The sequence below is a fragment of the Sminthopsis crassicaudata genome, chromosome 1, assembly GCF_048593235.1.
Source record: "Sminthopsis crassicaudata isolate SCR6 chromosome 1, ASM4859323v1, whole genome shotgun sequence".
Lineage (NCBI taxonomy): Eukaryota > Metazoa > Chordata > Mammalia > Dasyuromorphia > Dasyuridae > Sminthopsis > Sminthopsis crassicaudata.
The window spans coordinates 324,679,757-324,706,676 of record NC_133617.1 but is presented as its reverse complement, the minus strand read 5'-3'; positions in this window follow the sequence as shown (position 1 = coordinate 324,706,676).

Genomic DNA, 26,920 nt, shown 5'->3' with positions numbered 1-26,920 from the left:
TTTATTCTAATAAAATAGAAGAAACATTATTTCAGATTATGTAAGGGAATATTGTTTGTGTGAATAAGTTGCTGTATCCTTATAATGAACATTTCATGTAAAAAATGACACACAAAAAAATCTTGGCCACATACAACTAGAAAAAAAATGAACTGCTCAAGTCTTAAGAATTTAGGAGACCAGATTAATGGTTGAGTTTCATGTGATTTGTCAGCAGTACTAAAAGCTCTGGAGGAAAAGAATGGGGTATGTGTGGGTGTGTATGTGTGTGTGTGTGTGTGTGTGTGTGTGTGTGTGTGTGTGTGTGTGTGTGAATTCCTTATTACAGAGCAGATTTGCCTTGCAGTCACAATGCATTTTTTAATTTCCAAAATGAAATCTGATATCAAAACTGAGAATCATGGTTGAAGAGTAGGTATTATTATGACAGTAGAATTAGGAATATAATTTCTTATTTCTTCTTAATAATTTAGTGGCCCAGAAAATTCTCACAACTCTGTGAAGTTATCATTAAATTGCTGATCTGCACCAATAAATCATAATATCATAGAATCACAGAAAATAGATCAGTTTTAGAGATGAAAATAGCCTCAAGCTCCATGTAGTTTGATCTTCTTTTTTAACAGATTAACAAACTTAAAGTCAAAGAAGTTAAATGACTTAAGATCAAAGGTGGAAAGTTACTGAGGCAGAGGAGAGTTCTCATGTTGAAAGCTTCATATGCTAATAAAATCATAGACCCAGAACAACAACAACAACAACAAAAGTCACCAAAATGATTTAGTACAAGTTGAAAAATATAAAATTAGAATAATGAAAAAAGTACTAGAGAAGTAAGCATTGAAAATTATTAAAAACATGAAAATATTCTCTACATCAAAAATAAGGAAAATGCACATTAAGAAGAATCTTCATTTTTCCCATTTGCTCTCCAAAATGGAATACAAGAGAATATATAGGACTAAATGTTAGAAGAATATGAGAAAACAGATAGACTAAAATAATTTTGATGAAGATATAAATATGTTTCTATTCATTTTGAAGATCCATTTGGAATTATATAAGCTGCAAGACTAAATCCTTGATACCCTTTGAACCAGTCATCCTACATTTTAACAAATGATCCAAGGTAATATGCCAAAATATATATAGAAAAACTTTTTCATGGTTAAAAGAAAATGAGGTAAGATAAGGAACTATTGATGGGTAAATTTCTGAATGAACTCAGTTTTCTGAATATAATGGAATATTATGCAGTAAGACATTATGAATATAATATGATGACTTCCGGCCAAGATGGTGGAGAGGAGGCAAACAGCTGCTTGAGCTTCGTGTTTTCTCTCAGAACTTACTTCATGACAAGCCTGAGAATTAATGCTTGACCAGAAAAAAAAAACCCACAAATAATCACCAACAGAAGACATCCTTGAAATTTACCAGAAAAGGTCTGTGTTTGCTTGGGGGAGGGGACGAACAGACTGGGTGCAGACTGAGGGCAAACACAGAGAGCAAAGCAGGCAGCTTACACTGCTCAGACCAGAGGGGGAAGGGGTGCAATCTCTTCCGTTTTGGCAAAACGACCTTTACCCCAGAGTGGATACTTTATCTTGGCAGCAAGTCAGGAGTAGCAGAGAAGGTGTAAACATAGGAGATAAAGAATAAAACCCCAGGAAAGCTAGCTTCTCTTGGGACCTGGCCACCACCACACCCACCAGGAGTGACTCAGCATGTTCTTAGAGCCTCAGAGTGCAGATGCAGAACAGCCATGGATGTCCTGCTAGTGCCTCGCTGCTGTCTCCTGCAGTCTGTAGAGGAAGCCTGGTAACACCATCCAGCCCCATCACCCCCCAAAACAGACCAATTGTTTTTCTTGCCAATTTGTTTTCTTCAAGTCCCACTCTGACAAAATGAACAAAAAATTTAAAAGGGCTCTAACCATTGACAGTTTCTGTATGGAGAGAGAGCAGATTTCAAGCCCTGAGGAGACTAAAAGCAGACTATCTCCAGACGAATCCCCTAAGGGGGATATGATCAGCTCCTCAAGACACAAAACTCTCATAGAGGAAATCAAAAAAGACTCTCACAAGAGAGCTAGAAGAAAAATGGGAAAAAGGAAAGGGAAGCTTGGCAAGAGAGTCTGGAGAAGTCATCCCAGGCATTTAAAGACAGAGTGGATAAAGAAAACAAATCATTGAGAAATAAACTTGGTGAGTTGGAAAAATAAAACAGCTCTCTAAAAAATAAAATGAATGAAATGGAAAAAAAAATTCCATAGAAGAAAAAACTCATTTAAAACTCAATTGGACTATAACAAAAAGACATAAAAAAAGTGAGTGAAGAAAATACATTATTGAAAATTAGAATGGAACAAGTAGAAATGAATGACTCAAGGAGAAACCAGGAAGTAATCAAGCAAAACCAAAAAAATGAAACAATTGAAAAGAATATCAAATACCTTATTGGAAAGACAACAGACTTGGAAAACAGATCCAGGAGAGACAATTTGAGAATAATCGGACTCCCTGAAAAATGTGAGGAAAAAAAGAGCCTGGACACTATTTTCCAAGAAATTATCAAAGAGAACTGCCCAGATGTTTTAGAAACACAGGGTAAAATAAACATTGAAAAAATTCATTGATCACCTACTGAAAGGGACCCTAAAATCAAAATGCCAAGAAATATAGTGGCCAAATTCAAGAACCATAAGACAAAGCAAAAAATATGGGAAGCTTCTAGAAAAAAGCAATTCAGATATGGAGGAGCCACAATAAGGATAACCCAGGATCTAGCAGTGTCCACATTGAAGGAACGAAGGGCATGGAATATGATATTCCAAAAGGCTAAGGAACTTGGTATGCAGCCAAGAATAACTTACCCAGGGAAGAAGATGGACATTTAACAAAATAAATGAATTCCATCTATTCTTGATGAAAAAAACCAGACCTACATAAAATGTTTGATCTTCGAATACAGAACTCAAGAGATTTCTAAAAAGGTAAAAAGAAATCTTGAGAACTATACTTCTGTTATAAAAGTATGTAAAGAACATATGTATAATTTGTCCTGGAAACTAGAGGTGGAAAGGAAATTATACCATAAGAAAGGGTAAAGTAGTGGTACTACATCTCATGAAGAGGCAAAGATAACATATTGTATCTAAGAGAAAGAAAGGAAGGGTATGAACAAAGCATGTATCAATTGACATCTTCGATTTATGGTGAAACTTCTTCCACTTCATTGAAAAGTGGGTGGGAAGGAGTAAGCTAAGGGAAAGGGAATACAGAAGTTATGAGGAAAAGGGGTAAAATAGGGGGAAGAACGTTAAGGTGGAGGAGGGATACTAAAAAGGGAGGGCTGTGAAAAGCAGGTGGTGCTCACAAGTTTAATACTGGGGAGGGGGGTAAGAGGGAAGGAAAGGAGAAAAGCATAAACAGGGATTAACAGTATGGCAAGCAATATAGAATTAGTCATTCTAACCACAAATGTGAATGGGGTAAACTCCTCCATAAAGAGGAAGCAGTTAGCAGACTGGGTTAAAAGCCAGAATCCTACTAAATATTGTTTACAGGAAACATACCTGAAACAGGGTGATACATTCAGAATAAAAGTAAAACGGTGGAGCTGAATTTACTATGCTTCAGGTGAAGCCAAAAAAAGCAGGGGTAGCTATCCACATCTCAGATCAAGCAAAAACAAAAATTGATATAATTAAAAGAGATAAGGAAGGGCATTATATCTTGCTAAAAGGTAGCATAGATAATGAAGCAGTATCAATATTAAACATATACACACAAAGTGGTGCAGCATCTAAATTCTTAAAAGAGAAATTAAGAGAGTCGCAAGAGGAAATAGACAGCAAAACTATAATAATGGGAAATCTCAACCTTGCACTCTCAGAATTAGATAAATCAAACCACAAAATAAATAAGAAAGAAGTCAAAGAGGTAAATAGAATACTAGAAAAGTTTGATATGATAGATCTTTGGCGAAAGCTAAATGGAGACAGAAAGGAATATACTTTCTTCTCAGCAGTTCATGGAACCTATACAAAAACTGATATACTAGGACATAAAAACCTCAAAATCCAATGCAATACGGCAGAAATAGTAAATGCATGCTTTTCAGATCACAATGCAATGAAAATTACATTTAATAAAAAGCCAGGGGAAAATAGACCAAAAAAATAATTGGAAACTAAATAATCTCATACTGAAGAATGATTGGGTGAAACAGCAAAGCATAGACATAATTAATAACTTCACCCAAGAAAATGACAATAATGAGACATCGTACCAATATGTGTGAAATACAGCCAAAGCAGTAATAAGGGGAAGTTTTATATCTCTACAGGCCTACTTGCATAAAATAGAGAAAGAGAAGGTCAACAAATTGGGCTTACAACTAAAAAAGCTAGAAAAGGAACAAATTAAACCCCCCCAGACAAACACAAACCTTAAAATTCTAAAAATAAAAGGTGAGATTAATAAAATTGAAAGTAAATAAATCAAAACTATTGAATTAATTAATAAAACTAAAAGTTGGTTCTATAAAAAACCAACAAAATAGACAAACTCTTAGTAAATCTGATTTAAAAAAGGAAAGAAGAAAAACAAATTGATAGTCTTAAAAATGAATAGGGAGAACTCACCACTAATGAAGAAAAAATTAGAACAATAGTTAGGAGCTACTTTGCCCAACTTGAGGCCAATAAATTCCATAACTTGAATGAAATGGAAGAATACCTTCAAAAATATAGCTTGGCCAGATTAACAGAGGAAGAAGTAAATAGTCTAAACAGTCACATTTCAGAAAAAAGAAATAGAACAAGCTATTAACCAACTCCCTAAGAAAAAATCCCTAGGACCAGATGGATTTACATGTGAATTCTACCAAACATTTAAAGAACAACTAACTCTAATGCTATATAAACTATTTGAAAAAATAGGGATTGAAGGAGTCCTTCCAAATTCCTTTTATGACACAGACATGGTATTGATACCTAAACCAGGTAGGCTGAAAACAGAGAAAGAAAATTATAGACAAATCTCCCTAATGAATATTGATGCTAAAATCTTAAATAAAATATGATCAAAAGACTACAGAAAATTATCCCCAGGATAATACACTATGACCAAGTGGGATTTATACCAGGAATGCAGAGCTGGTTCAATATTAGGAAAACTATTATCATAATCGACTATATCAATAACCAAATTAACCATATGATCATCTCAATAGATGCAGAAAAAGCATTTGATAAAATCTAACATTCATTCCTACTAAAAATACTTGAGAGTATAGGAATAAATGGACTATTCCATAAACTAATGAGCATATATTTAAAACCATCAGTAAAAATCATATGTAATGGCGATAAACTGGAACCTTTCCCAGTAAGATCGGGAGTACAACAAGGTTACCCACTATCACCATTACTATTCAATATTTTACTAGAAATGTTAGCCTTGGCAATAAGAGATGAAAAAGAGATTCAAGGAATTAGAGTATATAATGAGGAAATCAAACTATCACTCTTTGCAAATGACATGATAGTATACTTAGGGAACCCCAAAGACTCTGCTAAAAAGCTATTAGAAATAATTCAGAACTTTAGCAAAGTTACAGGATACAAAATAAATCCACATAAATCCTCAGCATTTTTATACATTACCAACACAATCCAACAGCAAGAGATACAAAGAGAAATTCTATTCAAAATAACTGTCGATAGTATAAAATATTTAGGAATGCATCTACCAAAGAAAAGTCAGCAATTATATGAGCAAAACTACAAAACACTTGCCACAAAAATAAAGTCAGATGTAAATAATTGGAAAGACATTAAGTGCTCTTGGATAGGCCGAGCAAATATAATAAACATGACAATACTCCCTAAACTAATCTATTTATTTAGTGCTATACCAATCAGACTCCCAATAAACTATTTTAATGACCTGGAAAAATAACAACAAAATTCATATGGAAGAACAAAAGATCAAGAATTTCAAGGGAATTAATGAAAAACAAAATCAAATGAAGGTGGCCTACCTGTACCTGATCTAGAACTATATTATAAAGCAGCAGTCACCAAAACCATTTGGTATTGGCTAAGAAATAGACTAGTTGATAAGTGGAATATTTTAGGTTCACAGGACAAGATAGTGAATAAATATAGCAATTCTAGTGTTTGACAAACCCAAAGATCCCAACTTTTGGGATAAGAATTCATTATTTGACAAAAACTGCTGGGAAAACTGGAAATTAGTATGGAAAAAACTAGGCAAAAAACTAGGAAAAAACTGGACCCACATTTAACACCACATACTAAGATAAGATCAAAATGGGTCCATGATTTAGACATAAAGAACGAGTTCATAAATAAATTAGAGGAACATAGGATAGTTTACCTCTCAGTCTTGTGGAGGAGGAAGGAATTTGTGACCAAAGGAGAACTAGAGATCATTATTGATTACAAAATAGGAAATTTTGTTTACATCAAATTAAGAAGCTTTTGTACAAACAAAACTAATGCAAACAAGATTAGAAGGGAAGTAACAAATTAGGAAAACATTTTTACAGTTAAAGGTTCTGATAAAGGCCTCATTTCCAAAATATACAGAAAATTAACTCTAATTTATAAGAAATCAAGCCATTCTCCAATTGATAAATGGTCAAAGGATATGAACAGACAATTTTCAGATGATGAAATTGAAACTATTTCCACTCATATGAAAGAGTGTTCCAAATCACTATTGATCAGAGAAATGCAAATTAAGACAAATCTGAAATACCACTACACACCTGTCAGATTGGCTAAGGTGACAGGAACAAATAATGATGAATGTTAGAGGGGATGTGGGAAAACTGGGACACTGATGCATTGTTGGTGGAGTTATGAAAGAATCCAGCCATTCTGGAGAGCAATCTTGAATTATGCCCAAAAAGTTACCAAACTGTTCATACCCTTTGATCTAGCAGTGCTCTTACTGGGCTTATATCCCAAGGAAATACTAAAGAAGGGAAAGGGACTTGTATGTGCCAAAATGTTTGTGGCAGCCCTTTTTGTAGTGGCTAGAAAGTGGAAAATGAATGGCTGTCCATCAATTGGAGAATGGTTGGGTAAATTATGGTATATGAATGTTATGGAATATTAAGTTGAGTGAAATTAGCAGAACTAGGAGATCATTATACACTTCATCAACAATACTATCTGAGGATGTATGCTGATGGAAGTGGATATCTTCAACATAGAGAATAGCTAATCCAATTCCAATTGATCAATGATGGTCAGAATCATCTACACCCAAAGAAGGAACACTGTGAAATGAGTGTAAACTGTTAGCATTTTTTTGTTTTTCTCCCCACATTATTTTTACCTTCCAAATGCAATTCTTCCTTTGCAACAACAACAACAACAAAATTCTGTTCTTCATATATATATTGTACCTAGGACATACTATAACATATTTAATATGTATGGGAATGCCTGCCATCTAGGGAAGGGGTTGGAAGGAAGGAGGGGAAAAATTCGGAACAGATGGGAGTACGAGGAACAATGTCGTAAAAAAATTACCTATGCATATGTCCTATCAAAAAATGTTATAAATATAAAATTAATAAAAAAATGAAAATTCTTATTTCAGAAACTATGTAAAAATGAAGATGAATATTTTTAAAAATGAATATAATATGAATATAAGGGATTCAGAAAAACAGTGAAAGGTTTATATGAACTGATGAGTGAAGAACTGAACTGAAGAACTATATATTTAATCATAATTGCATAACATAAGTGAAAAGGTTGAATTCTTGCTATCTTAGCAATTAACAATGATTCTTGAAAAGACAAGGGACTAGTACAACATAACTATAAAATAAATAAAATTATATTTGTTGTTTTAATTTAATTTATTTTTTGAAAGATTATGGTGGAGAATAATAATAATATAATTATATACTAAATATAAATATAATAATATAATATAAATAATAAATAAATAAATATTTAAATATCAAATAATAAATGAATAAAAATATAATAAATAATAATAATAACAATAATAACATAAAAAGCAAATGCATTAATAAAAAAAGAAAAAATACCTCCTTGAAAATTAAATTTTCCCCATTATTAGATTATTACACACTAAATTATCTGAGGTATTTGTAACTGAGGGTTTTAAGAAATGAATTCTTATAGTGCTTTTGTATCTTATATCAAGCAAAAGTATGAATTAGGTGATCTTTATAAGATACAATTATTCCAACCTATTGAAAATATCGGGAATCTTGATTTTATCAGTCAGCATATTCATTATACCTCTCAATTTTGTATTGCAGAATTAATAAACTGGCTTGCTAAATTGTGGACAAAAGCAATATGAAACACACTATGACTTGAGGCACTATCCTCAAATCTTCCAGTTTGATCTCAACCCAATGATCAATATTCAATCTTGTTTCACCATGACCTTACTGGGAATGCTTCTAGTTTATCACTATTACATATGATGCTTGCTGATGGTTTGAGATAGATGTTTTTCATCATTTAAAGGAAAACTTCATTTATTCCTGTGTGCTCACATGTTTTAATAGTAATAGGTATTGGATTATGTCAAATGCCTTTTCTGACTGCATTCCTGTTATAAATCCCACTTGGTTACAGTGTATTATCCTGGTGATGAGTTCCTGTAATCCCTTTAATAATATTTTATTTAAGGTTTTTGTATCAATATTCATTAGAGAAATCGGTCTATACTTTTCTTTCTCTATTTTAGACCTTGCTGGTTTAAGTATCAGCACCATATCTGTGTCATAAAAGAATTTGGTAGGACTCCTTCCCCTTCTTTACAAATAGTTTGTGTAGTATTTGGAATTAATTGTTCTTTAAATGTTTGAAGAGAATTCACTTGTAAATCCATCTGGCCCTTGAGATTTTTTTCCTAGAGAGTTCATTAATAGCTTGTTCAATTTATTCTTCTAAAATGGGAATATTTAAGTAATTTATTTTCTCCTCTGTTGATCTGGGCAATCTATATTTTTTTTCAGTATTCATACATTTCACTTTGATTATCAAAATAATTAACACACAGTTGGACAAAATAGCTCCTAATTATTGCTTTCATTTCCTTTTCATTGGTGGTAATTTTTCAGTTTTGATATGCAATTTGATTTTCTTCTTTCCTTTTTCTTTTCTTTTTTTAACTTTTTATCACAAAATTCATTTTTAAATTAATTACCACAACCAAGTAGCATTTATACCAGGAATTCAAGGCTGGTTCAATATTAGGAAAACTATTAGCATAATTGACTATATCAATAACCAAATTAACAAAAACTACATGATTATCTCAACAGCTGAAGGAAAAGCATTTGATAAAATCCAATACTCATTCCTATTAAAAACACTAGAGAATAAAGAAATAAATGGACTTTTCCTTAAAACAGTCAGTAGCATTTATTTAAAACCATCAGCAAGCAGGGGTGGGTGAAACAAGGTTGCCCACTGTCACCATTACTATTCAATATTGTTTTAGAAGTGCTAGCTTTGGCAATAAGAGAAGAAAAAGAGATTAAAGGAATTAGAATAGGTAATGAGGAAATCAAATTATCACATTTTGCAGATGATATGATGGTATACTTAGAGAACCTTAGAGAATCAATTAAAAAACTATTAGAAGTAATTCACAATTTTAGCAAAGCTGCAGGATACAAAATAAATCCACATAAATCATCAGCATTCTTATACATCACTAACAAAACTCCAACAGCAAGAGATACAAAGAGAAATTCCATTTAAAATAATTGTCGAAAGGAATCTATATGCCAAGGGAGTCAAGGACTATATGAGCAAAAGTACAAAACACTTTCCATACAAATAAAATCATATCTAAGCAATTGGAAAAAAATTTCTTCTTTCCTTTTTCTATTCAACTAAAGGTTTATCTATTTTTTTTCATAAAATCAACTCAGTTGTATTAATTAAATAGTTTTCTTACTTTCAATTTTATTAATCTCTTCTTTTATTTTCAGAATTTCAAATTTGGTATTTAATTGGGGAGATTTAATTTGTTCTTTTTTTTCCTAGTATTTTTAGTTGCATGCCCATTTCACTGATTTTTCTCTTTCTTCATTTTATTCAAGTAAGCATCTAGTGATAAAAAAAAAATTCCCTTATGAACTGCTTTGGCTGCATGACAAATTTTGGTATGTTGTCTCATTATTGTCCTTCTTTTGGATGAAATTATCATATAATGTGTTTTCTTAAGAGTAATTCCTCTCTTTTTGGGATAGATGACTCTTATAATTATTTATCTGATCCTATCTCTATCCTTTCTCTATACTTCTTTGCAATATGCTTTCTTAAATCTATGGTTCACATCTGACTTTGCCCTTCCTTCACTGATCAATCCTTAAAAATAACACAATCTTTTTCTTTCAAAAATCTCCACCTACAATTTTGCTATGTAGATGTTCTTATTCTTTCTTTGTTTTGAGAGTGAAGCTATCAGAAAGGTATGGATTTATCAGATGCTCTGTCTTTAGCAGAATGAAATATCAACATATACTTTGATGGTCTCTCATCAATTCATCTGTTTTAATTGTGTAATCTGTATTAAAAATTATCATAGCATAACATAAAAAAGCAAAAAATAACATCAATTCCTCTTTTTCCTTAGCTTCTAGCCTTCCTTATTATCTACTGGTATAAAACATGATAACCTGACATAATTCAGACCTATACAGTATAAGGTCACAGTTGGTTGGACTATAGGATTAAACTTCTTGTTTAGAAGATAACAAATTACTATAGTGAGAATCAATAATGATAACCAAATTTATCCAACATTCAGCTGTCTAATTGCAGAAGCCTTGATGAGTTTCTCCAAAAGTCTTATTATTTTGCTTTCATTTTTATAATTATTTCTATTTTCAGTCTTGTGAAGTTTTAATATCTTAATGTTCTTTTACTGTGTTCAATTTAATTAGAATCAATTGAGAACACATAGGATGAAGGATACTTTACTAGGGGATATTTTGCACAATTCCTATATTTCTTAATTCAATTAGAGAGAAAGATGTCATGAAATAATACTTATCTTTTGCAAGCATATGTCAGTTCATCAGATGTGAAGACCATACATTTAGAGTTATAATTATCTTTACAGGCTACCTAATAGCCTAATTTTATTAATTCATTCATTTTACAGATGTGGAGACTAAGGTCTGTAAGGTTCTTACTAGGTGGTAAGTCAGTACTTAACAATTCTCTAGCTCAGAATTCACACCTTTAGTTCACACCTTTATAAGGCGTATACACCTTTAAACTTCTGAAAGGAGTTTACTCCTTTAAAGGAGTGTACACCTTTGAAGGAATACTTTAAAGGAGCTTGCTCATTGGTCAGTAAGGAGTTCACACAAGCCCCTGGAGTACCCACAAGCCCATTCTCTGGGAAGATATAAGGAGCCACCAAGGCTGCCTCCCCAGAGACTGAGTTTGGAAGCAGCCTGAAAGGAAGCAGTCAGGATTGGGGAAGGACAAGACTTCCCTAGAGAACTTCAGGGAAGCTGGAGGAGATTCAGAGCCAGGATTCAGGAAGAAGAGGATTTGAGATTCTATCTTCACTCTGGCTAGAGGCTCCAGAAGCCTCCCAAGAAACTTGCTCACAGAGGAAAAGATTTTACAGAAAAGAAACCTCCTTCTAGAGAAGGATTACAATTGAGAGACAACAGGACACTAACAAAGGTCCATTGAGGCTAAAAGATCTGCCAATATTCTTCCAGCTAGAAAATGGTAGAAAGGAATTTGAGACCTGGTTTCCTTAATTTAATGGTTTTTCCATTATTCAATTAATAAATATGAAATCAAAAACATCTCTTTTTGAAAGGAGTAATTATTTTCTCCATAACATGAAATATGATCATTAAAAGTAACTTTGAAAAAAATCTCAGAGTAAAAGTACACAGATGCTTAAATGCATTTATTTATTATATGCAAATATTCCTTAATTTCATTTTATATTCTTTGGAATTTTACTTATTTTTGATAATCACTATCACCTTTCACCTTTTTACTTAGTGCTATCAATGTTTTTGCCTTAGTGATATTTGGTGATAGCAACAATAGCTTCTACAAGATAATCTGGGTTGTTATTTATAAGCACGATTAACCCATCTAAGCATTATTTTTGAAACTAGAATTATGGGGGCTGAGCCAAGATGGCGGAAAGATACACGCAACTGTGTAAGCTCCTTTCTTCCCTCACAACCAACTAGATATAATCAGCCTCAGAAATAGCTCTAGACTGATAGAATCCACAAAGACTGAAAGCACGACTTACAAGCTGAAGAGAATCTGGAGTTTTAACAGGAAAGGTCAACTCCCAGGGGAGGAAGAAGAAAGGCCAGCACAGACGGTGGGGTAGTGGCACACTGCGCTGATCACGCTGGGGAAGTCTCTGGGATCAGAGAAGCCACTGAGATACAGGAATCTGGCACAGGCTATTAGCTCTTCTCTGCTTATAATACAGCAGTTCAGAAGAGGAATCAAGCCAACTTAAAATTTAAAACCAGATTATATCTTCCCGGATCCCAGGGGTGACTCAGCAGATCTCGGCACTGTGGGTGTGGCCAACACAGGCAATCCAGGCTTTCACCTGTGGGTAGTTAAGAGATTGAAAAGTGGGCGGGGCGGTAACTCATAGTGCCTGGCTTGGCTGGAGGCTGTGGAACTCAGCCCTGGAAGTCCTAGAGAAGCGGAACCTTTGAACTAGGGACTGTGGTTTCTGGCAGACACTTCCAGTTTGAGCGCAGGGGCTTTTCACGTCACCTGCTGCTGACATCCATGCCCCACTGGGACACATAGGCTAGGATTTGAGTTGCCTTTCTTGTTCAGTCTCAAACCTCAGGGAAGCTGCTAGAACACAGGGCCCTCAAAGCACAGCAGTGCTAGTAGCCTGTGAGGCACTTCCAGGGAGGGGGTGGGGAACTCTCTCCCAGAGCTCTCTCTTAGCTCAAGTAGAAGGGCCTCTGCATGCATCCTGTCTGGGAGGAATTTGGTAAAGAAATAAATAAATAATTTCCTACCCCAGGGACAGACTCCAAAAGATTTTTTAAGTATGAGTAAAAAGCCAAGAAAAACTATAGATTCCTTCTACACAGAGAAAAAGCGGGTATCCAACCCCGAGGAAGTTAACAGCAGAGAGTCAGCAGATAACAACCTAAAGGGGAACGATTACTGCCCCCCATCACATAACTCTCTCCTTGAAGAGACTATTAAAAAGCTAAGAGAGTTTGAAGAAAAATGGGGAAAGGAAAGAGAAGCTATGATAGAGAATAACAATGTTCTGAAATTGGAGTTGGAAAAAATAAAGAGATTCACAGGAGATGTAGGGAAACAAAATTAGTGAATTAGAAAAGGTAAAAAAAATCACAGGAAAGTAGGATTTCTGAATTGGAAAAAGAAAATAATTCTCAAAAAAATTTAGGGAAATGGAAAAAAATTCAATAGAGCAAAATAACTCATTTAAAAACGAAATTGGGCATTTACAAAAAGAACTAAAAACTGTGAATGAAGAAAATAACTCCTTCAAAGTCAGGATGGAACAAATAGAAATGAATGATTCATTGAGAACCCAAGAATCAGTCAAACAAAACAAAAACAATGAAAAGCTGGAGAATAACATCAAATACGTACTGGGAAAATCTATAGACCTGAAAAATAGATCTAGGAGAGATAATCTGCAGATCGTTGGACTTCCCAAAAACTATGACCAAAAAAAGAGCCTAGATTCTATTTTACAGGAAATTATCAAAGAGAACTGTCCAGAGATAATAGAAACAGAGGGGAAAGTAGATGTTGAAAGAATTCATCGAACTCCTTCTGAAATAGACCCTAAAAAAAGAACACCACGGAATATTGTGGCTAAGCTGCAGAATTACCACACAAAGGAGAAAATCCTGCAAGCAGCTAGAAAAAAAACAATTTAAATATCAAGGTGCCACAATAAGGGTCACACAAGATCTGGCTGCCTCCACATTAAAAGATAGAAGGGCCTGGAACCTGATATTTTGAAAGGCAAAAGATCAAGGATTGCAACCAAGAATAAACTACCCAGCTAAGTTTAGCATCTTTTTCCATGGAAGAAGATGGTCATTCAATGAAATAGAGGAATTCCATATGTTTCTAAGAAAAAAAAACAGACTTAAACAAAAAATTTGATCTACATCCACAAGACTGAAGAGAAACAGAAAAAGGTACACAGAACCCTTGAGAACTATATCTCTGTTGTGGGTATATAGAAAGTTCTCATGGATAATTTAATTTTACTGATATAAAAGAAAAAAAAGGAGGGGGTGTAGTAAAGGGAAGGGGGTAGTATCAGCAAAAGGGGAGGGAGTGATAAAAAGAGGGGAACTACATCCCAGGAAAAGGCATAGAAAATACACCATATCTGAGGGAAATTAGAGAGGGGGAGAATCATTGTGTAAATCTTACTCTCATCAGAAGAGGCTCAAAGAGTTAATAATTAACATATTTGTTTTTCAGAGAATTCTCTATCACCTCATTAAAAGGGGGGAGAGGAAAAGGGAAAAGGAAAAGGAGAATAAGGGAAGGGACGTGGATGGAGGGGGGAGGGATACTAAAAAAAAAAGGAGGGCTGCACGTCACAAGGGGGGTCTATAAATTAAATATTGGGGAAGGGGTTCAGGGGGGTCAGGGGAAAAAGCATAATCTGGGGATAATATGATGGCAGGAAATACAGAATTAGTAATTTTAACTGTAAATGTGAATGGGATGAATCTAAAGGAGACAGATAGCAGACTGGATCAAAAATCAGAACCCTACAATATGTTGTTTACAGGAAACACACTTAAAGCAGGGAGATACATACAGAGTAAAGGTAAAAGGTTGGAGCAGAATCTATTATGCTTCAGGTAAAGCTAAAAAATCAGGGGTAGCTATCCTTATCTCAGATCAAGCAAAAGCAGAAGTTGATCTAGTTAAAAGAGATAAGGAAGGAAACTATATCCTGCTGAAAATTAGCATAAATAATGAAGCCATATTGATACTAAACATATATGCACCAAGTGGTATAGCATCTAACCTTCTAATGGAAAAGTTAAGAGAGTTGCAAGAAGAAATAGACAGTAAAACTATAATAGTGGGAGATCTCAAACTTGCACTCTCAGATTTAGACAAATCAAACCACAAAACAAATAAGAAAGAAATTAACAAAGTAAATAGCACATTAGAAAAACTAGGTATGATAGACCTTTGGAGAAAACGGAATGGAAATAGAAAGGAATATACTTTCTTCTCAGCAGTTCATGGATCCTATACAAAAATTGACCATACATTAGGACATAAAGATCTCAAAATTAAATGTAGGAAGGCAGAAATAATAAATGCCTTCTTCTCAGATCACAATGCAATAAAAGCTACATTCAGTAAAAAGTTAGGGATAAATAGAACAAAAATAATTGGAAACTGAATAATCTCATCTTAAATAATGACTGGGTGAAACAGCAAATTATAGAAACAATTAATAATTTCACCCAAGATAATGACAATGATGAGACATCATACCAAAATCTGTGGGATGCAGCTAAAGCAGTGATAAGGGGAAATTTAATATCTTTAGAGGCTTATTTGAAGAAAATAGAGAAAGAGAAGATTAACGAATTGGGCTTGCAACTTAAAAGGCTAGAAAAAACACCAAATTAAAAACCCCCAAACAAAAATTAAACTTGAAATATAAAAATTAAAAGGAGAAATTAATAATATTGAAAGTAAAAAAAAACTATTGAATTAATAAATAAAACCAAGAGTTGGTTTTATGAAAAAGCCAATAAAATTGATAAACCTTTGGTAAATCTGATCAGAAAAAAGAAAGAGGAAAATCAAATTGTTAGTCTTACAAATGAAAAGGGGGATCTTTCCACCAATGAAGATGAAATTAGAGAAATAATAAGAAGTTACTTTGCCCAACTTTATGCCAATAAATTTGATAACTTAAGTGAAATGGATGACTTCCTCAAAAAATATAGGCTTCCTAGATTAAGAGAGGAGGAAATGAATTGCTTAAATAGTCCCATTTCAGAAAAAGAAATAGAACAAGCTATTAATCAACTCCCCAGGAAAAAATCCCCTGGACCAGATGGATTTACATGTGAATTCTACTAAACATTTAAAGAACAATTAGCCCCAATGCTATAAAAACTATTTGAAAAAATAGGGGATGTAGGAATCCTACCAAACTCCTTTTATGACACAGACATGGTACTGATACCTAAACCTGGTAATTCGAAAACTGAGAAAGAAAATTATAGACCAATCTCCTTAATGAATATTGATGCTAAAATCTTAAATAAGATATTAGCAAAAAGACTTCAGAAAATCATCTCCAAGATAATACACTATGATTAAGTAGGATTTATTCCAGGAATGCAGGGATGGTTTAATATTAGGAAAACTATTAATATAATTGACCATATTAATAATCAAATTAATAAGAACCATATGATCATCTCAATAGATGCAGAAAAAGCATTTGACAAAATCCAACATCCATTCCTACTAAAAACTCTTGAGAGTATAGGAATAAATGGATTATTCCTTAGAATAATCAGGAGCATATATTTAAGACCGTCAGTAAGCATAATATGCAATAGAAATAAACTGCAACCTTTCCCAATAAGATCAGGAGTGAAACAAGTTTGCCCACTATCACCATTACTATTCAATATAGTACTAGAAACGCTAGCCTCGGCAGTAAGAGCCGAGAAAGAGATTCAAGGAATTAGAGTAGGAAATTAGGAAATCAAACTATCAGTCTTTGCAGATGACATGATGGTATACTTAGAGAACCCCTAAGACTCTGCTAAAAAGCTATTAGAAATAATTCAGAATTTTAGCAAAGTGTCAGGATACAAAATAAATCCACATAAATCCTCAGCATTCTTATATATCACCAACAAAATGCAACAGCAAGAGATACAAAGAGAAATTCCATTCCAAACAAATGTTGAGAGTATAAAGTATTTGGGAATCCATCTACCAAAGAATAGTCAGGAATTATATGAGAAAAATTACAAAACACTTGCCAAAAAAATAAAGTCAGGTTTAAATAATTGGAAAGACATTCAGTGCTCTTGGATAGGCCGAGCGAATAGAATAAAGATGACAATACTCCCCAAACTAATCTATTTATTTAGTGCTATACCAATCAGCCTCCCAAGAAACTATTTTAATGACCTAGAAAAAATAACAACAAAATTCATATGGAAGAATAAAAGGTCGAGAATTGCAAGGGAACTAATGGAAAAAAAGTCAGAGGAAAGTCCTCTAAGTGTACCTGATCTAAAGCTATATTATATAGCAGCAGTCACCAGAACCATTTGGTGCTGGCTAAGAAATAGAATGGCAGATCAGTGGAGCAGATTAGATACAAAGGACAAAAAAGTGTATATCTATAGCAATCTAATCTTTGACAAACCCAAAGATATCAACATTAGGGATAAAAATTCATTATTTGGAAAAAACTGTTGGGAAAACTGGAAATTAGTATGGCAGAAATTAGATATGGATCCACACTTAACACCATATACCAAGATAAGATCAAAATGGGTCCATGATTTAGACATAAAGAATGAGATAATAAATAGATTAGAGGAACAGAGAATAGTCTACCTCTCAGACCTGTGGAGGAGGAAGGAATTTATGACCAGAGGAGAACTAGAGATCATTATTGTTCACAAAATAGAAGATTTTGATTACATCAAACTAAAAAGTTTCTGTACAAACAATACTAATGCAAACAAGATTAGAAGGGAAGTAACAAATTGGGAAAATATTTTTAAAAGTAAAGGTTATGACAAAGGTCTCATTTCCAAAATATATAGAGAACTGACCCTAATTTATAGGAAACCAAATCATTCTCCAATTGATAAATGGTCAAGGGATATGAACAGACAATTCTCAGATGATGAAATTGAAACTATTTCCACTCATATGAAAGAGTGTTCCAAATCACTACTGATCAGAGAAATGCAAATTAAGCCAACTCTGAGATACCACTACACACCTGTCAGATTGGCTAAAATGACAGGAACAAATAATAATGAATGTTGGAGGGGATGTGGGAAAACTGGGACACTGATACATTGTTGGTGGAGTTGTGAAAGAATCCAGCCATTCTGGAGAGCAATTTGGAACTATGCCCAAAATGTTAGCAAACTGTGCATACCCTTTGACCCTGCATTGCTGTTATTAGGATTATATCCCAAAGAAATACTAAAGAGCGGAAAGGGACCTATATGTGCCAAAATGTTTGTGGCAGCTCTTTTTGTTGTAGCTAGAAACTGGAAGTTGAATGGATGTCCATCAATTGGAGAATGGTTGGGTAAATTATGGTATATGAAGGTTATGGAATATTATTGCTCTGTAAGAAATGACCAGCAGGAGGAATACAGAGAGGCTTGGAGAGACTTACATCAACTGAAGTTGAGTGAAATTAGCAGAACTAGAACATCACTATACACTTCAACAACAATACTGTATGAGGATATATTCTGATGGAAGTGGAAATCTTCAACATTAAGAAGATCTAACTCACTTCCAGTTGATCAATGATGGACAGAAATAACTACACCCAGAGAAGGAACACTGGGAAGTGAATGTAAATTGTTAGCACTACTGTCTATCTACCCAGGTTACTTACACCTTGGGAAGCTAATACTTAATGTGCAATAAGAAAATGGTATTTCCACACATATATTGTATCAATTTATATTGTAACACATGTAAAATGTATGGGATTACCTGTCATCGTTGGGAGGGAGTGGAGGGAGAGAGGGGATAATTTGGAAAAATGAATAAAATAAAATAAAATATTAAAAAAACAAAAGAAACTAGAATTATGGAAGATTTGAAGGTCCAAGTTGAATGTCAAATGCAAGATTCTTTGTAAAGAATATGATCCATTTGGGAGGTGGATTTAAAGAATATAGAAAAGTAGATTAAAAGTTATCTTGGGATAAACAAGGATATTGGCAAAGATTACCCAATTTTATTTTACACTTTTATTAAAGTTTGTGAAATATTCTGTTTTTTTAAACTTTAGGTTAATTGTGAAAAATTGACTGGCAATATATTTTCCTCCCAGAATCTGAAAAGAAATTTGAGGCATTTCATGCAAGTGTTGCTATGGAAACAAGTTATAAATTACACAATTATTTTTCTTTCTAAAGGCACACTATAAATTAAATAACAGAGGAAATATAGAAAAGATAAAACTAAAAAACCAAAACGCAAATACCTCACATTGTGCTTTTCTGCAAAAGTGACATTTTGTTGAATAATTAAACCTAAGCTTATAAAATTGATTTAAAGCAATTAACAATTTTGTAAAAAAAAAAAAAATCCATCACAACATATGCTTCTAGAGGGCAGGAAATATTTTTGCCTTTGTATTTCTAGCACTTAGCCTAACATTTAATCACCTAGTAAACGTTTCTTGACTGACTGCCTAGTTTAAGGACTTAAAGGATCTTATTCTTAAGAAACAAGGTAACTTGAGGATGATTTATCCTATCATCCCCTATGCTGATTAATTCTCCAGAAAGTATTTTCCATCAAATTAGAGAAGCCAATATACCCCATGCTACTCTGTTTTACTTTCTCCATTCTCCCCACTCTCTCTCAATCCTATTCCTTTTCCCTTTCCCAGACTTCACATAGTGTTATATAGCCTTACTTTTAGACAATGAACAGAAAGGGCATGATGAAAAGTCACCTCAATTGGGGTTACTTTGTAGAAATCATATATTTAAAGCTGTCAGCATTTGAAGAAAGTTAAAAGGATTTTGCTTTCTGGAAAGCATTTCCCCAAATTAAAGTCCTGACTTACTTACTCAGACTATTTTTATAAGGCCTTTAAATACAGCATAAATGTGAGGAAAAGCTCTAAATAAGATTTCCCCAACACCAATTTCACATGATTTCTGAGAAAGCTGCTATTAAAGGATTTAGTTAACCATAGATTAGCTCACTATATTTGTGCTTTTCTTAGGTACATGATAGATCACATGAAATAGGATGGAAGTCAGGACACCTAGGTTCTTATCCTGATTCTAGGGACCAATTGGCTGCAACATCATGGCCAGGCAATTTACCTCTGAGTGTCAAGGTCCTCATTTGTTATATGAGGGGGATTAAGCCAGATGAAGTATGGAGCACCATTAAGATTCTCAAATTTTCTGATGAAAATGAATGAAAATATTTTTAATTTTATTTTCAATTGAGGATGAGACATGGGAACCAAGCTTTAGAAAGTCATGACTCAGTTACCTTATGATAGATATTAAGTCTTAAGATATTAAATCATAATGTAAACAAACAGTCATTAAACTTTGGAATGAAAGTAACACAGAATCATAAGCTTTTCATACATGGGAGGAAAGTTATTGATATAATTTATAACATCTTTCATACATGTGTTCTTTATTGTGTTCATGAAATTATAGATTATAGATAACATATAGATAACAATTCTCATGCTATCATTTTTTGCTCCATGTTGGAATTGTTCAATAACCAGCCCCCCATTTTTCTGTCTTAGAGTTCAGAGGTTACTCTAAAAAAATTACCTCCTGTTCCTAGATGACCATTAATCTTTCTCATAATTAGAATTTTCTATCCCTTTTGCTTTTTTCACTTTTCATTTTTCCTGAGTGCTATTTCATGGCTCTGAGAATAATTTGTGCTTTTTTGGTGGGGGCATTCATTTAAATGTTTGTTTTCTAGTTAACAGCATGTGCATAGTTTATTAGGTTGATGTGGGTAAATCTTTATGTAAATATGTGTTTTCTCTCTCTATTTTCTTATTGTAGAAGGGAAAACCTTAATTAAAAGATCGATTAAGATGGAAAATTTTAAAAAGCTGAGAATTTGGTATTGGTTAGTTTCATGACATGGGAGGGTTAGAAGTCTCTTTGGAATATTTTTTTACCCCTTAGAATGTTCTCTCTCTTATAAAGCATACAGGGCCCTACTCTCTTACTTACTTAAAACTAGAAAATTTACAATATTAAAGAAAGCAATTTTTTCTTTTTTAATTATATTTTTATTGTTTCAAAAAGTATTTTTACATGCAAAATCTTTGTGACATTCATTAAAAAAAATAAGTTGCAAATTCCCACCTCTCTCATCTATCCCATCCCTGAGAAGGCAAATGATGTATCATTTATAAATATGAGTCCATTCACAGCATTTTAATATTAACCATTTTGCAAAAACATACAAGAGACACATACATACATACACAACCTCAAGAAAAATGGAGAAAGTAAAAAAGAAATCATGCTTCAATTAGCATTTAGTGTTAATCATTTCTTTTTCTGGAGGTGGTTAGCATTTTTCATCTTTAGTCCTCTGTAACTGTCTTGGATCATTGTCTTGATCAGAATAGCTAAACTACACAAGTATCATTGTTGAAATTGATCATATTGATGTTCCCACATATGATATTATCTTAGTTTTGCTCATTTCACTTTGTATCAATTTATATATGTCTTTCTAGGTTTTTCTGAAGCTATCTTCCAAATAAGTAATTTCTTATAGCACAAAAATATTCCATTATAATAATATACTACAATTTTTTCAGCCATTACCTAATTGCTGTACTTTCTCTCCACTTCCAATTCTTTGTCACCCCAAAAAATTTGCTTTAAATATTTTGTACAAATACATCCTTTTCTTTTTTTCTTTGTTCCCCATCAACATAATGACCTAATAATTCTATTTCTTTATTAAAATGTATGAACAGTTTTATGCCTTTTGAGCATAGATTCAAATTATTCTCCAAAATGGTTGGACCAGTTTACAACTACCAAAATTTCTGCTTCCCATCCAGCATTTGTCATTTTCTTTTTTTCTGGCATATGTGGCAGTCTGATAGGTGTGGAGTGGTACCATAATTATTTAATTTTCAATTCTTTAATCAGTGTGATTTAGAAAAAAATTGCTTGATTATTGATAATTTTGATCTCTTCTGCCTGTTCCTACCTTTAATCATTTGTAAATAGAGGAATGGCTTTCATTTTTTTTTTAGTTTTGCCTAGTTTTCTATATAATTGAGAAAAGAACCTTTTCAGAGAAATTTGATATAAAAATTCTCCAGTTTCCTATTTTCCTTTTAATTTTGGCTGAATTTTGTTTTGCAAAATCCTTTTAATTTCATATAACCAAATTATTTGTTTTAATTTCTGTGTTATTCTCTATCTCTTGATTTGAAATATACTATTTCTTTACCCATAAATCTGACAAGTACATTTACTCATGCTCCCCTAATTTGCTTATGATATTATCCTTCTGTCTAAACTTATCCATGATAACATTATCCTGGAATATGGTTTCGTATGCCTAATTTCTACCGAACTCTTTTCTAATTTTTCCAGTAGTTTTTGTCAAATAATAGTTCTTGTCTCAAAAGTTTTAATTCTTTAGTTTATCAATCACCAGAGTGCTGTGATCATTTACTACTGTTTTCTTTGTGTGTACCCAATGTATTCCACTGATTCACTACTCTATTTCTTTTTTTTTATTTATAATTTTTTCACAGTATATATGCATGAGTAATTTTTTTATAATATTATCCCTTGTATTCATTTTTCCAAATTATCCCCTCCCTCCCTCTACACCCTCCCCTTGATGATAGGCAATCCCATACATTTTACATATGTTACAATATAACCTAGATATAATATATGTGTGTAAATACCATTTTCTTGTTGCACATTAAGTATTAGATTCTGAAGGTATAAGTAACCTGGGTACATAGACAGTAGTGCTAACAATTTACATTCACTTTCCAGTGTTCCTTCTCTGGGTGTAGTTGTTTCTGTCCATCATTGATCAACTGGAAGTGAGTTGGATCTTCTTTATGTTGAGGATATCCACTTCCATCAGAATATATCTTCATACAGTATTGTTGTTGAAGTGTATAGTGATCTTCTGGTTCTGCTCATTTCACTCAGCATCAGTTGATGTAAGTCTCTCCAAGCCTCTCTGTATTCCTCCTGCTGGTCATTTCTTACAGAGCAATAATATTCCATAACCTTCATATACCATAATTTACCCAACCATTCTCCAACTGATGGACCTCCATTCATCTTCCAGTTTCTAGCTACTACAAAAAGAGCTGCCGCAAACATTTTGGCACATACAGGTTCCTTTCCTCTTCTCAGTATTTCTTTGGGATATAAGCCCAATAGCAGCAATGCTGGATCAAAGGGTATGCACAGTTTGATAACTTTTTGGGCACAGTTCCAAATTGCTCTCCAGAATAGCTGGATTCTTTTACAACTCCACCAGCAATGTATTAGTGTCCCAGTTTTCCCACATCCCCTCCAACATTCATAATTATTTGTTGCTGTCATCTTAGCCAATCTGACAGGTGTGTTCACTACTCTATTTCTTAGACAGTACCAATTTGTTTTTGTAATTATGTAATATAGTATGAAATTTGATTTTTCTAGAGAATCTTCCTTAACATTTTTTTAGTTTGTATTTTAAGTTCTAAATGTTTTTTTAAAAAAATATATATGCACCATATTCCCATTTAGAAATATAAAAAGTTTATCTTCTATTAAAACTAATATGATTTATTTTTTATCTTTTACATTTTTATTAATTTATTTTTAATATACAGGGATTTTTAAATCATGTTGGGAGAGAAATATCCAAAGAAAAGGAAAAAATCATGAGAGAGAGAGAGAGAGAGAGAGAGAGAGAGAGAGAGAGAGAGAGAGAGAGAGAGAGAGAGAGAAACAGGAAAAAGAAGTGAACATAGCATCTGTTGATTTACATTCAATCTCCACAATTATTTTTCTGGATGCAGAAAGTCTGTTAGGATTGCTTTGGATCATTGAACCAATCAGAAAAACCAAGCTTTTCAGAGTTGATCATCACACATTACTGCTATACAATGTATTCTTGGTTCTCCTTGTTTTGCTGAGTATCAGTTTATGTAAATCTTTTCAGGCCTTTCTAAAACAAATTTCTTCATCATTTTTTATAAAATGATAATATTCTATTATCTTCATATATCACAACTTGTTTAGCCATTGCCCAACTGATGGGCATTTACTCATTTCAAATTCTTTGTTGCCACAAAAAGAACTGCTTCAACATTTTTGCACATGTGGGTCCTTTCTCCTTTATGATTCCTTGGAATACAGACTGAGGAATGGCACTGTTGGGTCAAAGGATATACATAGTTTTATAACCCTTTGGGCACAGTTCCAGATTGATCTCCAGAATGGTTGGATCATTTCATAACTTAAGCAACAATGCATTAGTGTCCCAGTTTCCTCATATCCCCTCCAATATTTAGCATATTTTCCTGTCAACTTAGCCAATTTAAGAGGTGTAAGGTGGCACCTAAGATTTGTTTTAATGTGCATTTTTCTTATCAATAGTGCATTAAAGGATTTTTCATATGATAATAGATGGCTTTAATTTTGTCATATGAAAATTATCTGTTCATATTGTTTGACTATTTATCAATTGCAGAATGACTTGTATTCTTATAAATTTGGCACTATTCTTTATATATTTTAGAAATGAGACCTTTATCAGAAACACTGGCTGTAAAGATTTTTTTCCCAGCTATGTACTTCCCTTGTATCTTGTATCTGTTGCCTTTGTTTAAGCAAAAGAATTTTTAATTTAATGAAATCAGAATTGTCTATTTTTCCTTTCAGAACATTGTGTAGTTCTTTTTTGGTCATACATTCCTACTTTCTCCAAAGATCTGATAGGTACATTATCCCTTGCTTTCCTAATCTTTCTATAGAATCAAATCATGTACCTATTTGACTTTATTTGGTATGGGGTGTGTGATGTAGGTCTATGCTGAGTTTCTGACATATTATTTTCCAGTTTCCTAGAAATTTTTGTCAAGTAGTGATTTCTTATTCCAGAAGCTGCTGTTTGGAGGTTTATCAAATACTAGATTATGCTAGGTCTTGATTATCACATCACATGTATTTAATCTATTCCACTGATCTACCACTCTTTCTTAGACAGTATCAAATGATTTTGATTATTGTTGCTTTATAATATAGTGTTAGGTTTGGTAATGCTAAGCCATCAAACTTTGTATTTTTTTCATTAATTCCCTTAGTATTTTGTCCTTTTGTTCTTCCAGATGAATTTTGTATCATTTTTTCTAGTTCTATAAAATAAATTTTTCACAGCTTGATTGATATGGCACTGAACAAGTAGAACATGGCCTACCCATTAGTAATTGATATTGTTTCAGTTGTTGAGATCTGATATTTTGTGTGAGAATTGTTTTGTAATTTTGTTCATTTAGTTCCTGAGCTTGTTTTGGCAGGTACACCTGCAAATATTTTATTTTTTCTACAGTTATTTTAAATGGAATTTCTCTTTCCATCTCTTGCTGATGTCTTCAGCAATTTATAGAAATGCTGATGATTCATGTGGGTTTATTTTATATCTTGCCACTTTGATAAAGCTATGAATTGTTTACAATAGGTAGTTTGGATGATTTTCTAGGATTCTCTAAGTATATCATAATATCATCTGCAAGGTGTGATAGTTTTATTTCCTAATTTCCTATCCTAATTCCTTTACTTTATTTTTCTTTTCTTATTGGTAAATACAACATTTCTAGTATAATATTGAATAATAGTGGTGATAATGGGCATCCCATCTTACTGGGAATGCATACAGCTTCTTTCCATTACAAATAATTTTGGCTATTGATTGTAGATAGATGCTGATTATTAATTTAAGGAAAGCTTCATTTATCCCTATTCTTTTAGTGTTTTTAAAAGAAATGGGTACTGTATTTTGCTAAAGCTTTTTCTGCATCTATTGAGAATATCATATGATTTCTATTGGTTATTATTATGGTAATAGTTTCCCTGATATTGAACCAGTCCTGCATTCCTGGTAAAAATCCACTTGATCCATAGTGTATATTCTGCTGATTAAATGCTGTAATTTCTTTGCTACTAATTTATTAAATATTTTTGCATCAATATTCATTAGAGGGATTGATCTATAATTTTCTTTCTCTGTTTTGTTTCTTCCTGATTTGGGTATCAGTACCATGTTTATGACATAGAAAGGATTTGGCAGTACTTCTTCTTTAACAATTTTCCCAAATAGTCTACATTATTTTTATTATTGTTCTTTAAATGATTGGTAGAATTCACTTGTGAATCCGTCTGGCCCTGGAGTTTTTTTGTTTTTTTTTGAGGGAGTTCATTAATGGCAATTTTTCTTTCTAAAATGGCACGATTTAAGTAATTTATTCCCTCTTCTGTTAATCTGGGAAATTTATATTTTTGTAAATATTCATCCATTTCAGTTAGATTGTTGGATTTGCTGCCATACAGTTGGACAAAATAACTCTGAATTATTGCTTTAATTTCTTTTTCACTGGTGGAAAGTTTGTTCTTTTCATTATTGATGCTTGTGATTTGGCTTTTTTTCTTTCCTTTTGGAAGAAGGAGATAAAAAGGGAGAGAAAAGTGGAGAGTGAGAGGGAAAAGGAGAGGAAGAAGAAAAGGGAGAAAAGGAGGAAGCAAAGAAGGGAGAGGAGGAGGGAGAGTGGAAGGAGAGAGGCAAAGAAGGAAAGGTAGAAGGACAGAGGAGGGGAAAAGGAAGAGGGAAAGAGAGGGGGGGAGAGAGAGAGAGAGAGAGAGAGAGAGAGAGAGAGAGAGAGAGAGAGAGAGAGAGAGAGAGAGAGAGAGAGAGAAAGAAAGAAAAAGAAAAAGAGAGAAAGAGAGAGAGAGAAAGAAAGAAAAAGAAAAAGAGAGAAAGAGAGAGAGAGAAAGAAAAAGAAAAAGAGAAAGAGAGAGAGAAGAATTTCAAATAAGCAAAAAC